Consider the following 12,243-nt stretch of genomic DNA (forward strand, 5'->3'; position numbering starts at 1 on the left):
CACACATTGGCAGGGCAGGTAGAGGCTATATAAAGCATGCATAGGTGTTAACAGCTTTGGTTCTTAATATCTTGATCTCCAACCACCTCTGACAATAAGAAAATTGCAAAATAGTTGGTCAAGAATCACTCCCTACACAAAAAACCTGCAGTAATTTGTGGCAGTAACATTCATAATGGTCTAATACAGGGCAAATCATAAGAAAACATGCACGATATCCATCAGTACCATTAGAGTGTTGACTGACCTGACTTTCAGATCCCAATTGAGACTTCCAGTCCTATTGCTATAAGTAACATTAAACTGTACTTTCCCTTTGACAAGTATTAATCATGCCCTTCCCTGATTTACTAAAAAAGATAGTCAATGAATTTACACCCTGTTACTTATTCATGAACAAGTTGTGCCCCTGAATTTTAACACGCTATGCCTTAAACTATTAGCTGTATATCTGCTTTATGTGATGTTCCTACATAAGCTGGCAGTCCATCAATTTAGTGTCCATACATTTCTTTGAAAGCTATATTATAATTAGAGCTTAGGTTAATACTATTCAGTAACCATAAAACAGACATAAAATAATTATAACTCATTTAGTGAAATTAGAAAAAGAGCAATTATTAGACTCCCATTGTGAGGCTTTGCTGTGAGGGACAGATAATCTGTCTGCAAGATGTACTTCAAGAACACCATTTTGAAAGAAATAAACTAGATAAATTAGTGTTTTGTTTTGGTTTGAGAAAACTCAGACCAATAAATACAAGTTCAACAAACATAAAGGATGTATGGAAGGGAAGTGAAAGTTCTACTGCAAGAAGAGAGATTAAAGTATTTATATGATGTTTTCCTGACATTACCTCTCAGGATGTTGTGAAGCTAGATTTGTTAATGTTTGCAAGGCATAAAATACTGAAGCGATGCAGACATGGGCCTATAAACTGTCACAATTAAACATGAGGATGTGCACGGTTTGATCGGGAGGGAGTGGACACACTGGTGCTAACGTTCGCCTTGGCACAGTTCGAGCACAGGATTTCTGGTAGCTGTAATGAAGTTTTTATGTATCAGGAAACCTGGTTTTGAAATCGCCTGTTTCTCATCCTCCAAGCTCCTGGTATGCTGAGATATCCAGTTATATAGGGAGAAATTACTTTTTGCAGGGAACACACCTTCCTGGCTCAAATAGAGTTTAGGACTGCATTGAACTGAGCATTTGTTCATTTTGTCCTTCCTCGCTTGGAGAGGAGGATAGCAATCTTTCTGATGAATCAGCAACTAAAATAACGCATCTTCCAGATGGACTATTGTCCAGCTACTCTTCACATAGATGCAAATCCCCCAATATCTGTATTTCCAAGCCTTGCAAGGATGGAACCTTCTTCAGATAAGAGAGATTATTTCCCCCCAAGTACAGGATTTTTGCATGTCTGAATTGTGACTTTCTTTTTGAGGTCTTTGGTCACATGGATCTTTCTTTTTTTTGTACACTTTTAGTGATAGAAATTCACATAAAGGTCAATCTATGGCATTCAGAAGGATGTTTGACTTTGTTCACCTCAGAAAAGCTCCATAAAATCCAAATGTTTCTTCAGGAGTTCCCATGAGAGGAAGAGGAGGACCTGAAAGAAAATGCTCCACGTGGTACTCAGAGCCCAATCCAAGAACGAGAGACATCAAAATCAGAGGGAAATCAACGGATTCCTGATAATGTGTGAAACACGTTGCGATAGCACAGCTAAACCAAACCGAGCACGGCAAGACTACGACTGCTAACCTCTAACGTTAAAAGCCATCCTGAATCAAACACCAGTGGTCTTTAAAGGTTCAGTAATTTATTCAAAGCAATACTGATATTTTTCGTCTGTTTAGGGTCAGCACATTTAGGATTAATATTTTTAGTCTTATCTCTATAGTCAAGAGAGACAGGAAGAAGTCTCTGCTATCATACCGATTTCAAAAGTTGGAGGTAAAACCATCAAATGTTATACAATATGCCAAAAATTTATCAATCCCTGTTAAATTTCTTAATTTCTTTAGAACAATTTCTCTAGGCTGCTTTTGAACTCTCAAAGAATCCTATAAATTCCTCCCTACTTAATTTATAGCAATACTAGAAATGATTCACAATTAAAATCAAGGTATTTCATATTAGCACCAAAAAAAAAAAAAAAAAAAAAAAAAAAAAAAATTAAAGCATGTGCGATTCCATTAAGACTTTTCTGTGCTCATGTAAAACCTTATTTATCAGTTTACATTGAAACATAATTTCTCATTAAATGAACCTTAGGAAATAGAAGTCTGATAAGATAAATTCCTCACTACTAACATTTGTAAAAGTGGAAAGGGTTATGTTATGCTTCCTGTTTAAATAGTGTAAATGTACTGTTGTAACTGTAGAAATGGGGGAATGACCTGACTTCATCACTAATTTTACTTTCCAAGTGACTAGTAAATTCTCCTATGTTTCCTGTTAAACAAAACAGAAGACAAGTTCAGAGAGCTGGTACCTCTGACAGTTGTGAAAGACAGGAAAAAAATGAATGACGTTCTCCGGAGAATATTTTTCTGTCACTTAAGCAGTTTACATATTTCTCTATTTTTACTGTATTTTTCTTCTTCTGATCACCAGGGATCGGATGTGAGCTTAGGGTCATTAGGGCTATGTCTAGTGCCAGACAGATTCTGCTACAGTCAGATTTTTATGATGACAGCATGAAATTTTTGGAATGCACTGGTGAGTTGTGTGACTATTGTTAGACTGTTGTTGAAAATAATAATAATCATAAAAAAATATATATCTTCCCTTTCTTTTACTGTGGGCAAGCCCTTGATTTTAAAATTTGCAAAATATAACAGGATTTCTCAGAAGAGACAGAAAAAGTAGCAAGTAAGTTCAATAATTAGTATTCCAAAATATATTGCAACTGATTTTTTCAATTTCCATCAAGAAAGAGTGAGAGAAGATAAGATTTTTTTTTTCAGCATTAAGTGACAGGGAACAATAATTGGGAGAATGCAAAATTAAAAAAAAAAAAAAAAAAGCAAATTAAGTATTTGACCTTTTTATTTAATTCTTTCTTTACTTGTGTCTCCCACTCCTTTCTTCTCAGTGTTCCAATCTGTTCTCCCCATCCTTTGGGAACACTGCTTGAACCTGCGTTTGTGAATTATAAGCTCTCAGTACTGTACATAGCAGTTGTTAAGGATCAACTGATTAACCATTTTATAGAAGATTTAGAGGACTCATTCCAATTTTTACAACTCCATGTGGTTTTTAAATATTGTAATGTTTTCCACCAATATGTTTTCTGCCTCCCAGCTGTAAAACAATACCTATTGGCTTGGGGGGAGGGAATTTATTTTTATACAATTTTATTATAATACAATTTTTTTTCATGTTGCTAACAGTATCTTCTGGGAAAGAATAAAAATGTCTCAAGATGAAATACTGTGCTCTTCATTCTTCGCTCACTCACTTAGGTCAGTGTATTAAAATAGTCCAAACATTAGACATCACAGTGTATGGTGAACAATCCAGAAAGGGACGGATTATAGGATTCATTAATTCACTTGGTTTTGTTGATTTAGCAAGGCCCTTTACATTCTTTTGTAATATTTAATATCCTGTGTATTTTTTTAATGGGAGAATAAAGGCTTCACATAAAATATGTCAAGCTCAAAAGACTTCTCTGCACGGGCACTCGTGTTGGTATTGCTGTACTTGTGGTTTCGTATCAGGACGTGAGGGACAACAGCCATGGTCCAAATTCATGGAGCACAGTAATGTCTATGGGGTGTCTCTGGACTCCTTTACCTCACAACAACTCAAGAAGTTGCAGAGCAAAAGCTGGAAGTTGACCTGAAGAAAGTGATAAGTAATTTTAACGTTGGTGTATTGACTTGGGATGATGCACTGAGCACCTTAGTCTTTGTCTTCTGAAGCCCTAAAAGGAAAGCCTTGCCTTCAGGAAACTCAGAAGTGTTTTCTTGGCATTTTATGGATCTAAAATTCTAAGGGGTGATTTTCAGTAGCAATTTTTAGAACTTTACTCCTTCTGCTGATTTCACTGCAACTGTTAAAGTCTTTCACCACGTTCCTACCATTGTTTCATCGGTACAGAGAATTTTCCTGTGTACAGAAATGGATGTCCATCACTACCACCATCACCGATAATGTCATGATATATTATCACAGTATAACAGTTACTACAATTGAACTATAATGACTGTAATTATAATCTTAGTTAATGTTATTTAATGTAATATAATAAAGCTCTAACAAGTATAATAACAAAAATTGTACTTAAAGTCCTGAGAAGGAGAAAACATCCTGCTTTGGCCTATGTAAAATATACACTTAACTATTGATTTCACAATGATATCTAAATACTATCAAAGAGGAACAATTTACCTCACATGAACTAACCAGGCAGGACAAATTAAAACTGGTTTATCCTGCTTTCTCTGTGAGCTAAGCTAAAGTAAATAATTGCCACAGAACACGTATGTGGGCATTCACTGCAGAGACATCGACGCCCAGTTAACTCATGTCTAAACCCTAAATCAGGAAGGCATTTCTATGTGGATTAATAAACTCTTCTTAATTAGCACCGGAGCATCTTCATTTCACTATAAACAGAGAGTGGCTAATTAAGACATGATCAAACATATGATCGGATCTGGGATTCTGCGAGATCCCGCCCCTCTGACTGAATATCACTTGGAGTTATGAGCTACAGACTGAATTCACCCCTTGCTCAGATTCAAAAAAAAAAAAAAAAAAAAAAAATTCAATTCTATTAGGACGCAGAAGACTCGCATAAAGATTCAGACCTGATCCATGGCAGGTCTCCTGCAGATTTTAGTTTAGGAAGAGCCTCTCCCCTCCAGACTCTCTTTGCACCACATACCCCAGCTGGTACTTGGAAACTTTTCCAGATTAAAATTCTTTGAAACTGGTATTAATAATTCAGCTCCTGCCAAAATAAAAGCATTTACACAAATAATACTCCATAAAATTTACAGAGTACTCCCCATGAAGACAATGGGATTTGTACAAGCATTGTGTAAGTTAGGGAAGAACTTGGATCTGATATATGTTACCCCTTCAACTTCCATATCCATCACTTACAGATTTCACGATATCACAGATCATTTCTCAATTTTTTTTAGTGATATGTTGCTCTTATTATTTTTACGCGTAGAAATTCAACAATATTTAAACTTCTTGGCTGTTGCGTTTGCACGTATGTTAAAAAATAGTTAACACAAGACTTAACTGAAAGGAAAACATGAAAACTTGGTGAGCATCACCCACTCTGCTACAAAGATTTTCACAATAGATGTGGGTGGTTTGAGACTTCAGCTCCCTTGAGGTAAAACAAAACATGCTGTAAGGTGTACATCGGCTTGACAAAAACCAACTGCTACCAGATAAAGCTGCCTCGAGCTTGGAAGCGTACTCGCATTCCAAGTCATCTGCTTGATGGCTCCATTGCTGCTTATTTATAAAGCATTTGCCACGTATTTACAAAGGAGTTACGTGATTATAGGGATCTTGAAGTGGGAAGCACTGCCAAATTGTATAAGCTATAAAAGTGAAACGAGAATCCCAACTAAGGTCGGGATGTCCGTGTCTAAATATAACAAATGCTGCACAGGATTGGATGACCCAAGGGGTGTTTTCCCAGTCAAAGTCACTGCCTGTCCTGTTTCTACCAGATAAATCACTACTGTATTTCCCCTCTTCAAAACTAATCTATCGTGGTTTGCATAAAACTGAGCTCAGTGTTATGTCTTGCAGTTACTGTATCTCCAATGTCAAAGTTATATTAATCAGCATATTAGACATGGCTTAGACTGTACTTCAACTGCATTCACAATTTCCCTTGACTTTATCTGGAAGACTTGGCCCAATCCATATTATGTCTTACCTTTTGGCTCTTAACATTGATAGCATCTTTTTTTTTTATTGGACTCATGATGCCCACTGATGTTTTATGCATAATGATGCTCAAGTTTAATTGAGCTGTAAGCTTCAGTTTAATTATGAGCCTTCATGATACCTTCAGCACTTTTTCTTCTCTGATTACTGTAACTGGTTCTCTCTAACCCCTTTAAAATCCTTAATCTATTAAACCACTTGTAGACAAGTCATTTTTAGGAGAAAGTCTAATTAGACTATTGCAATTATCTTAATGCATCCTCAGTATTTAGGAAAAAAAAAAAAAAAGAAACAAAACACAACAAACAAACCTGAGTGAAATGCACTTTGTGGAATATTCGAAAGATTCACATTTAATGATCTGATTCACACTGCATGTATCTTGTGCTTGAAATGAATTTCTGTGGAGAGAGAGAAGTGACACTCAAAGAAGCATCTCTCTGGTTAAATTTCTGTTCATTAAATTTCCCACAGATTATATAGCTCTGACTTTCAGACTCACTGTGTAATTCTGCTTCTTTCAGTTCAAAGAAGTAAAAACTGGGGGGAAAAAAAAATCATGCCAGATACAGATACATAAATTGCATATTTTTTCACACAATTCATTTACCTGTGTCTATAATGTAATTAAAAAAAAAAAAAACCAAAAAAAAACAACAAAACAAAACAAAAAAAAACCACCACAAAGTATTCACTAGATCAGCTTCAGCAAAAGTTTGTTCATTTTTCATGGAGTTGGAATGATGGAAATTAAACTGATCCACATTTCAAGAAAAATAATGAAGGAAACTGAGTCTGGACTCATATTTACTGCTTTTGTAAAACCAGATGTATCTCAAAAACCGGCACATTTGATCCAGTCCGTTCGTTCAAGTGTGAATTCTTTCTATAATTCTTTTACTTACAATTTTACATCTTGGATGCATAGCCCTTTCCTACTCACTATGAATAATTCGTACACACATAAAATATTTTTCCTCACAGTTTTAAGCAGGATCCTGGGTGTCATTTGACTATCATACACTGTGAATTGCTAATGGTAAGAAGTGTTACTCATATTGGGATCCATAAATATTTTCTTAGATCAAGTTACTACATTTACAATAAAAAAACATTCCCAATAGAACCATGGAGCACTGGAGGCAGAGTTTTACTTGGATTGGTCCAGGCTATTATTACATATACAGACAATATTTCATCGATTTTGAATTATCAATAAAAGCACTTTACAACGAATTTCTGACAAAACACAGAAAATAAGTAAATGATGTAGAAAGCACTATCACCTAAGTCCTTTTGGATCCAAATCCTATGGACTGTTACTGAAGCTGATTGCTAGTTGGTTGACATACTTTAAAATTCTTCCTGAATTTTGGTTATAACTATCAAAATCAGCCAATTAAAGAAGAGATATCTGACCTTTAAATTCTTTTAGTAATTTTTTTTTTCATTTTTCTCCTTTATCCTTTTAAAAATATTGATGGAATTTTGTCAGTTATATAGCTACGTAACTAGTAATTAAACTCTAAAATTAAAAAAAAAAAAAATAATAAAAGGTCACGCTAAGAAAAGAAAAAAAAACACAACAGCCTCACAAATGTGTGTGCGTGGGAGAGAGGAGGGAACTGTATGTTGTCGGGTTTTGTTCAGTCAGATTTCAAAATCAAGTGAAGTCTAAGCTCTCTGATTTTGTACGTCGTAACGTCGTTTGTGTTAATGATGCGCTGTGATTTGTATTGGCATGTGCTTTGTGAATGTGGAAAATAAGAATAAATTCATTTTAAAAATTAGAAGTCCAAGGTTCGGCGTTAATGCTGACTTCTCTCTCTTTAGTTCCAATTTCCTTACTTCTCATCGTGTAAGCGTAACCTTAATGCTGCACAAGTTGCATGCATGAAATAGTACTTTATTTAGTATATTGCTTTCCTCTTCAGGATTCGTCACTTGTTCCCTAATTTATATACTTGTTTTCTGCAACAGGGATCTTGATGGGTTTGGGTGTTGGTTTGGTTTTTTTTTTTCCTTCCATTTCTTCACTTGATGGCCATGTAATTATCTGCCTATTTGGTTAAATTCCTGAATTTGGGATCAAATAAATTTCTTGCATATAAATGAACATATCAAGTACAAGGAACATATCAATTCCAAATCAGTGATTTGTCTTCTTGCATTATAGGGTACTTTCTCTAAAGGCATCACTTTACATTATGCACTTCACCAAGTGCAAGACTGAGCTTGCAATTCTTGAGATTGCTAAAATTTTCTGCTATGCCTATCCAAATAACATGATTTGCTGAAACAATCCTTACAGAGGACAATTGTGGTTGCCTAAGGAAATGCAGTAGACGAAAGTTTACAGCTTATCAGCAAGTCATGATTATGGGTTGTTTTTTTTGGGTTTTTTTTTTTCTTTCTTAGAGAAAAGCAATAATACATTTCCTTGTCTCTTCTGCTCCTGTTTGTTTTTTTTTTTTCATATAAGCTTTCTGCAACTTCAACACTGTAATTCAAAGCACCGGCCAAATGTGCCCAATGTATTTCATATTTTCATGAGAAGCATATTTAAAATATTTAAAATCTATATGACCCTTTTTAACCAGCAATCTCATTTTTTTTTTATGGGGGAAAGAGATATAATTTCTCACTTACAAAAGAAAAGCTCCCTGTTTTTCTTTATCCCTTCAAAGCAGCATATATGACTTGCCATTATATATTTATAGCGTTTGTGTTATAACACAATTTTTTAAGCAGGAGGCTTATTTTTGTTTCTTCCAGATCCATGACACACAACACTAAATCTCATAGTGGGGCGACGCAGAGTGAGTTTGGAGAACTCTCAAACCGAGCCCAGACCAAGAGGAGAGTGAACAATGGTGGGCTGACAACTCTCAAAAGCAGAAACACATTTCTGCCAAACACATTCACAGCTGCCTCCTCATTTCCTGGGAAAGTCAAGGTGTTCCCCTGGACCTACTTTACAGATTTGTGATTATGCAAGTATTCTGGTCTTCCTTTGTAATATATGCAGATCAATTCAGTCTTGTTAGTATTACCCCATCCTCATTCCTGCAGTCTCGTGCCAGCCTCATCTGCGAGGGTCGGCAGCTCTTAGCGGCTAAATATGCCAGCATTCACAGCTGCTCTCACTTTGTGTGTCTCTCTCCGCAGCGAGGTACTCCTTGTTTAGTGCTGTCTGCTGCTCGCTGGATGCCTGCGCCCGTGCATACCAAATGCCGGGCAAAGAGGGACATCAGCCCTTGTCTTTCCTTCTACACGCTCGTTGCTCTTCATTTTGCCTTACTCACTGGTATCCCAACCCATCTAGGCAAAACCTAATTAATACGCCTTCCCCCAATGTGTTGATAACGCTACCGCACTCTCTATTAACGCTCTTCAACAAAATCTACACCTTTACCACTTTTGCATTGACTGTACTCCAAATTCCAGCCCTGGAATCGCCAATGTAATCTCCATTCCGTAGCCGTTCCGGTTTTTAGTACTTAAAGCACCAGCTCCGACAACATATAAAGAAGAGCTACAATCTAAATCGTGCAACTTCCAGCCCACAAAAAGCAGCGTTCAGGTACCAAAATGTTATCATAGCTCAAATTAACTACCTACAGGCTGCCAAAGGATTCTCATTCCTTTTTCTCTGGCCCAGGTCTTATCTTCCTATGGAGGTAGTTCACTTGGATAATTATTCCATCTTTGGAAGAATCAGGCAGGAAAACACACATCATCTTCTGTCCCTCTCTATTTGCTACTATTATGTCAAAAACCTGGGAAGGGTTTAAAAAAGTATTCCCGAAATTTTTTACAGATATGCCATCTTGGGGAGAGACTTACTAAGCTAAATCATAGAATCAAATGATTTGGGTTGGAAGGGAACTTAAAGCCCATCCAGTGCCCCCCCCTTTCCCCTGGGCAGGGCCACCTTCCACTAGCCCAGGTTGCCCAAAGCCCCGTCCAACCTGGCCTTGAGCCCTTCCAGGGAGGGGGCAGCCACAGCTTCTCTGGGCAGCCTGTGCCAGGGCCTCACCCCCCTCACAGGGAAGAATTTCTTCCTTACATCTCATCTAAATCTGCCCTTTTTCAGTTTACAGCCCTTACCCCTTGTCCTATCCCCACACCCCTGATGATGAGTCCCCCCCCATTCCTGCAGCCCCTTTCAGCCCTGGGGGGCTGCTCTAAGGTCTCCCCGGAGCCTTCTCTTCTCCAGCTGAACCCCCCAACTCTCGCAGCCTGTCCTCACAGGGGGGCTCCAGCCCCCCCAGCATCTCCGTGGCCTCCTCTGTCCCCGCTCCAGCAGGTCCATGTCCTTCTGCTCTTGGTGCCCCAGAGCTGGACCCAGCCCTGCAGGGGGGTCTCCCAGAGCGGAGCAGAGGGGAGAATCCCCCCCTTGCCCTGTGCCCACCCTGCTCTGGGTGCAGCCCAGCACACGTTGCTGCCTCACCGTCCGTTTTCCACCCACCAACCCCCCCAAGTCCTTCTCCTTGGGGCTGCTCTCAATCCCCTCATGGCCCAGCCTGGGTTTGTGCTGGGGATTACCCCAAACCCTTGGCAGGACCTTGCCCTTGGCCCTGTTGAACTCCATGAGGTTTGCATGGTCCCACCTCTCCAGCCTGTCCAGGTCCCTCTGCATGGCACATCCTTTCCCTCCAACAAGTCTCCATGTCTCTCCAACTTAGGTCACAAGGATGTTGTGCAGAACAGTGTCAAAGGTTTTGCATAAGTCCAGGTACATGATGTCAGCTGCTCTTCCTTTATCCACCAATGTTGTAACCCCATCATAGAACGTTGCCAAAGATGTCCTTCTCACTTAATCACAGAAAAGTTTAAACTGTGCCTTGAACAGAAAGAAAATATAAAGTTCAGTCACTATTAGAAAAAATGGCATATGTAGCTCCAATGTTTGGCAAATTGAAATATACACTCTCAAATCCAGAGTAGAAACGCAACATAATTCTCTAATAATTAAGCACAGGAACAATTCACATGGGTCTCCTTCACTCAAGGTATTTAAAACCATTCACAATATTTTTCTAAGACGTTATGTTCTAGTTCAGTAGAAGATACACGCACCATGTAGAAAAGGCTGAGATCTAGAACTTGTACGGTACAGAAAATCAGCTTAGATATTTGCAAAAGTTTATTATCGTCCTTAATTCGATGTTTTTTGTAATAAACTCTTCTATGTGTAGAGCCCTAGTGACCTGCTGGAGACTATATGTCAAATGGTCAATGAGAATGGCACCAAAGACCAGTAAGGCAAATGATTTCAAATCTAAGAGCCAAAACACTTAACCTGTTGCAGCTAACATTTTATTGATCAAACACAATAGCAGAGAGTCAACAGGAGAGACAGAACCGTCCACCTACGACTGCTCTGCATGATGCTCAACAGCTCTTCACCTGCATCCGTACAGATGGCAGGAAACACAGACACGGGTCACACCACCACGGAACAGAACTGAATTCAACCTTCGGATATTTTGGCTGAACTTGACCATCATATTTTCTTCTCAGCTGGAAGCATTTTACACACTCACAAGTTTGGGGACAATTGCAACCACATTCCTCCACCTCTACTTATAGAGTGCCCTCCTGCAATCTACTTTATACTTGCAGTGCCCTGAAGCAGCACTTCTTGTGTGAATGTTTCTCGTGGCTTCTATGAAGCATGGACTTTTAAATTTGATCAGAACAAATGTCGTATCAGATCAAAGTAAAATTAAATAATATTTCTCTGTTTCAGTATGAAAACTGTGAAAACTGGTAATTTGGAAAAAAAACAATGCATTTGTAAGTTTTCAAGTCAGTAGGGACTATTACCACGGCCTTTCAAACATGCCAATGGTGTAGCCAAACGCACTTTATTCAAGACTAGATTTTCATAAGCAATATACACTTCATAATTTCCCAAGAAAATATTTACTTAAAAACTCGTAGGGAAAATATATTTCATGGGGGAAAGACTGCTGAATTTAAGTAGCATGGCAAAATACCATATTTTGACTGGCATTCTACTGTTATTAAGACGCCGTATTTTTTCATAACTTTTAATAAAGTGTTTCACTTCTGGTTTATACAATAAACCTCTCAATCACTTGATACCAAAATCACCCTCAAAATGTATTTCCTTTCATCAGGCATATGAACCAGTTTGTTATTTATAGGATGTATGTTATTATTGTAGGGTTTTCCATGGATGTTGGCTGCCCACTACTGACAGATTGACTGACTTTGGTAAAACAAGATTACTATGACTTATTTTAAGAGAGTATAACAAGAAATTCATC

The sequence above is a fragment of the Athene cunicularia genome, assembly GCF_003259725.1.
Source record: "Athene cunicularia isolate RWA chromosome 7 unlocalized genomic scaffold, athCun1 chr7_part1, whole genome shotgun sequence".
Classification (NCBI taxonomy): Eukaryota; Metazoa; Chordata; class Aves; order Strigiformes; family Strigidae; genus Athene; species Athene cunicularia.